Source organism: Loxodonta africana, chromosome 3 (genome assembly GCF_030014295.1).
Source record: "Loxodonta africana isolate mLoxAfr1 chromosome 3, mLoxAfr1.hap2, whole genome shotgun sequence".
In the NCBI taxonomy this organism is placed as follows: Eukaryota; Metazoa; Chordata; class Mammalia; order Proboscidea; family Elephantidae; genus Loxodonta; species Loxodonta africana.
In genome coordinates this window covers 152,666,082-152,671,887 of record NC_087344.1, presented here as the reverse complement: position 1 = coordinate 152,671,887, position 5,806 = coordinate 152,666,082, and the positions used below count along the sequence as shown (strand labels likewise).

At 42.6% G+C, this 5,806-nt stretch overlaps 1 non-coding gene across 1 annotated transcript; it reads left to right on the top strand.

Moving 5' to 3' along the window:
- The first annotated feature begins 375 nt into the window (after positions 1-375).
- Positions 376-449, top strand: TRNAN-GUU (transfer RNA asparagine (anticodon GUU)). Its single transcript has one exon. It is a non-coding gene; the product is annotated as a tRNA-Asn (tRNA).
- Positions 450-5,806: the final 5,357 nt, after the last annotated feature.

Below are 5,806 nucleotides of genomic sequence, written 5' to 3'. Positions count from 1 at the left end.
CCCCCACTCCCGCCCCATGGACCGCAACCGAGTCGAGCCGAGGACGCCCCAGCGGCCGGGGCGGGCGGGCAAAGGCGGGGCAGAAGACGTCCCGGAGCCCATGGGGCTCAGGGTGTCGTGGGCCCTACTCGGCTCAGGGTCACTGGCTTCTGAGGCCGACGAGGAGCAAGGAAGGAGCAAGCGAAGGCCATTCGGCTGCCCTTCTAGCTGCGGAATCACCCAGTGCACAGGTTTCAAAGGTGACGAACAACACGATTCGTCTCCCCAAGCCGCCCGCTTTTCCGAGGCTTTGCACAATTTGTACCGCGGAAAACTCGCGGAACCACCTAGTGCTTAGCAAGTCGTCACTTGGTGTCGAAACCGAGGTTTCCCGTAGTCTTTGTGGCGCAATCGGTTAGCGCGTTCGGCTGTTAACCGAAAGGTTGGTGGTTCAAGCCCACCCAAGGACGCAACTCAGATTTTTCTAAGTGTAAGATGTTTCCAGTGTTCCTACTCCGTAAATTCTTCTATGTAAATATAGAGAGCAGCCGTAGTTACCCTCCTCTTTGTCTTGGAAACTGAGAACTCAGAAGTGATTGAAAGAACGAAATGTTCAAAGTTGTTTTTGACAAAGGAGTGTTTTTCCATTAGTTATTTGTACTACTATTTATTCAACCCTTTCCATACACTTTGGGAATTAGGTTGGTTCCATGATTTTATGATTACAAATGATGTTGCATCACCATTATCTATCTAGACATCTAGCTATCTATCTCAACTTGTTCTGTTTAGCGAACCCTGACTAAGGCATTTCCATTAATTTCAGAAATCCCAGTTCAATGGCAGCATTTCCCACTGTCCTTCATAAAAGCGCCTCCACAGAATGCTTTGAGGATGCGAGAACAAGTCCCTTCAATGTATTTCTCACAGACTTGTTAAAGGTCGTGTCTTCCGGACCATACCAGGGAATGTACGTGTGGGTGAATGAACGTGTCTTGTACTACTACTGGTAGTATTTCACCTTCCCATGGGTCACCATACATTGTGCATTTCTCTCTGGGACTTTCCAGGACTTGAGTCTGATTATAGATTTAAAGTAATGAAAAAAGGTAGGAATCGTCTAGGGGGAGAAGTAAATGATAATTGTTTCTGCCCGGTTTCGAACCAGGGACGTTTATGATGTAAAGCGAACGTGATAACCACTACACTACAGAAACTAAACTGCAAGAAAAAGCCAGATGGCCGGATTCAGAGTGTAGAATCCTCACCATTACGCCTAGGACTCACCGCAGGACTTCACAACTGTATCTCAACCGCATTCCTCAAAACCACTGCCTTCCAGCCGATTTCGACTCGTATCTATGTGAATCTCAAAACAAAACAAAAAACCATTGCTGTCCAGTCTATTCCGACTCAGCGACTCTGTATGAGCATCTTGCTGCAGGTGTGTAAATGCTCATTTAGCATCCATAGGTTCCACCAACCAAAAAACAGTTTCCACCGACTAATCTCAAAACAGTCCTCCATCAGACAGGACTTGAAGACCGTCGACCTGTGTGAGTGGGCTCACCGGTCTGGCTTTCTCTCTGCCCCTCTCTTTTTGTCGACTTCTATCATTTCATCTGCATCTCAGGAGAAGAGGTAAAATCCACTTCGGGTTTAGGGCAATGGCACAGCTCTTTGAGCCTCGGTCATAAACCACATACACGGCCTCATTTACCAGAGTTTCCGGTCCCGAGGTGAAATTTCTGCAAAAAATAGTGTTATTTTCCTTGTCTTTGCCTTCACTCATTTATCATTGCCCAGGGAGGGCAGATAATTATCAGGGCAGGACTTGGGGCTTGCTTGGCCCCTTGGCCAAACAGCACCTATTACACTCCAAAGCCCCCACGGGTTCCTATGCGTAGTATATAAATGTGTCTCAGCAGTGGTTTATCTGGGAGTGGGATTGGGAGGCAGGAGAGCTTTCACTTTCCTGTTTATACACTTCTTCTTCTTCTTCTTTTTTTTTTTTTGGTAAGCTTTTCTTAGGACAAACATATTTGTTAGACTACAATAAAAAGCAATTAACCATGTTTAACATTTATACATTCAGACAAACCAGACTAACTTCATTTGCTGTGACTCAAAATCGACCACATGCCGTTGAGGCTACAAGACAGGGCTCTGACAATTATATAGCCAGTCTCTTTTCTGAGAGCTTGACCACATCCCTTACATTCCAGTTTCTCAATATAGCATGACCCAGAAACCTCACAGTTTTTTGTTGTGTTTTGAAATGTACTGTGCAGTATAGAATTTAACTGCATCCAAAGAACTTAGTCTTTGTCCTTGGTTTCTTGAGAGATAACTCTAATCCAAAAAAAAGGAAAAGAAAAACTAAATCTGTTGGCACCTAGTCGATTCCTACTCATAGTAGTAATCCTATTGGATAGGGCAGAACTGCCCGGTAGGGTTTCCAAGAATGTAAATCTTTAAGGAAACTGCTTGTCACAACTTTCTCCCTCAAAGTGGCTGGTGAGTTCAAACTGTGGAGCTTCTGGTTAGAAGCCCTGCACTTAACCACTGTGTCACCAGGGCTCCTTGAGAACTCTAAATGCCTGGAATGCTGAATAATCGAGATACCTTGGGTAATGGGTTTGATATGGTATTTGTTTGTTTTCTATAGGCTTCCAGATCACACTCGAGGGTTTATGCTGGCAATGTGACTCAAGTGAGGGCTGGTCAGGATAGAAAGACCACCTCCTGATATCAGCCAACCTGGGGGAGGGGTGGTCATGGGGAAAATCTTGTTCTAGCATGCATAAGTAATGAAGATCCAATAAAGGCTCTGGACACTGAAGCTTCCTGGGCTTCCTGGTTGGTGAGAGACATCTATGCACACGGAAGTGTAGCCCATTCCTTTTTTGGACAAGGACTCTCCACATTCCGAACCCTCCCAGTCCTTGCCCTATGTGCCTCTTCATTTGTGTCCTTTTTTCTATAAAACTGGAATCGTAAGTATAGGACTTTCTGTGAGTTCTGTGAGTCATTCCAGTGAATTATCAACCCCAACGGAGTAGTGAGAGCCAGCAGATCAGAAGTGAGGGGCCTGAGGACCTCTGAGCTTTTGGCTGCTATCCTGAAGGGGTAGAGGAAACTTCTGAATTTGTAGCCAGCAGGTCAGAAGTGAGTGTGTCATGGAGACTTCCAAGATTGCAGCTGGCATCTGAAATAAAAATATGGACAGACTAGAGGAAGTTGAGGAAGAACCTCTTGATGTTGGATTGGGATTGAAGGTGTCAGTATAAACTCATGAATTAAATATGAATATTTGCTCACCATGTCCACTTATAGAGTTGAGAAGCAATGCAACCTAGTGGCTACCTCTTTGTTGTGAATGACATTCTCCACCAAGAGAACCAGATTTCGTGGGAAAATGGCTGATTTTGGAAATGGAAATCACAAGCTGAGCTTGGAACTTCTGTGCCAGAAAGCAAAAATGTGCTCCCTGGCTCACGGAAACATGCCAAAAGATCACAGGAACCAGCTTGAAGTGGTCCAAACTGGTCCAAATTGAGACACTTGGAGCATCAAAAACAATAATAGTAATGGATAATAACATGTTGAATTAAAAAAGAAGAATCCACAAGTTCATAGAGTCTAAGATTGGGGAAGGAAGCTCTATAATCAAATAAGAACGGGGAGGAGAGCTCTAAGCAAAAAGCCTTGACTAGAGAAAAACCGCACTCCCAGTGGTGAAAAACAGTCCCTCATCCTCTCAGATTGTGGCAGTCTATTCTGATATTCTGGTGGCCTGCACTAGCGTGCAGGAAAGAAGAGCCAGAGAAGAAAGTAGGAGAAGGAGGAGCAGGGAGGAAAGAAGAAAAGAAGGAAAGAAACCAAGAAAAGTTTATGAACTCAGCAGTAGGGAAAGAGGCAGCTGGACCTACTCACTAAGCAGTTTATGCCAATGGTTTCATCTACATATGACAACTAAGGTATCATTCATGTTAATGTCTGAATAGCTGAGGGTAATAGAGTTAAAGGCAAGTCCTTCCCTAACTAAGGTGTGAGTAGGCTGACGGACTTATTTCTGCATATTTGATGGTTTTTGTTTTTATTCTTTGAATTTTTTGGTTTTCCTGAATGTATCTAGGAAAGAACATGGGAATGGTAGCTTTGCTATAAAGCTCTGTTGGTGCAGTGGTTAAGAGCTCAGCTGTTACCAAGAGTCTGGCAGTTCAAATCCACCAACCCCCTAATTGGAAACCCTATTGGGGAATTCTATTGTGTCTTATGGGGTCGCTATGAGTCAGAATTGGGTTTGGCTTTTTGGTTTTAGCTTTATTTTATTTCTAGAGGGCAAAAACATGGTTAACTAATTTTCCTCAAACAATATTTGTTTTCTATCATGCAGTTTTCAATAGAAGCTTCTCAACTGAATTTTAATGTAAGTGAGATCATATAATATTTGTCCTTTTGTAATTGACTTATCCCACTCAGCATAATGTTTTCAAGTTTCACTCATGTTGTAGCATGTATTAAGACTTCCTTTCTCTTGGCTGAGTAGTATTTCATTGTATGTGCATACCACATTTTGTTTATCGATTCATCCATTGATAGACACATAGATTGTTTCCACCTTTTGGCTATTGTGAACAGTTCTGCAGTGAACATTGGTATGCATGTGTCTATTAGGTCATCCCTGCTTTTAAGACTCTTGGGTATGTTTAGCCACATATGATTCGGTGTCCTAAAGCACTGTTTTTCATACTGTCATCTGCTGTCTACATGCATCCGAATCACCTAGAGAGCTTGGAAAAAAAATGCAGACTCCAGGCACAACAAATGGTCTTTATTTGCCTGCAGCAACAGAGGAAGAAGGAGAGTCAGAAATAGGAGGAGGAAATAGAATGTGTGGTTAATCCCCTCCACGAACAACTGACTCCTTTGCATTGAGACCAGAAGAAATGGATTGTGACTAGATACCATACAGTACTTTTTGATCAAAGACTCTATAGAAGTATCCTGATCAAAAGGGGGGAAATGTAGAACAAAATTTAAAATTCTCGTGGAATCCAGATATTCTGGAGCCATGGAGGCTGAATGAACCTCTGAAATGATTGCCCTGAGATATTCTTTAAACCTTGAATTAAAAATATCCCTTGAAGTCTTTTTAAAACCAAACAATAGTTTAGCTTACCTAGTAAAGAAGTCTGTCTTGACCATTATACTCTTAATATTTATCTATATGGGAAGAAACTGACAACCTGAACTGTAACCTGTTACTTGCCTAATGAACCCCATAATCATGAGTATTATCTGTGAGTTCTGTGCGGCCATTGCAATGAATTTGTAAAACCCAGAGGAGAAGTAGAGAGTGCCGTGGGAAGGTCCGATGGTGTCAGAATTGGTAAAGATGGCAGAGAGAAGAGGCTGACCTCTGACTCATGGGAATCAGCCTTCGGATGTTGATCTTGATTCTCCTTTCCCCTTGTGAAGTTAAAGGAGGTCAGACATCATCCCTGTGCCATTTTTTCAGGGAAGTATTTTGTCTTCTGATAAACCTGTTAATACACAGAAGCTCCAGGAGCTGAAGAATCTCCCAATGTTTTACTGTCCCTGGATTGATGTCAGTTTTAAAGTCTAATTTGTCCGTTTTTATAGGGCTAATTTTCAGGCAGAAAAGGCAGTGATGCCATTGATTCCATGAGTACAATGTGCATGACAGATAGTGCCTCCAAAACTCAAAACAAAATCCTCTTCAACATCTTTTCTTTATTGTAAAAATATATAAAACACAATATTTGCCAATTCATTTATTAAGTGTATAATTTACTGATCT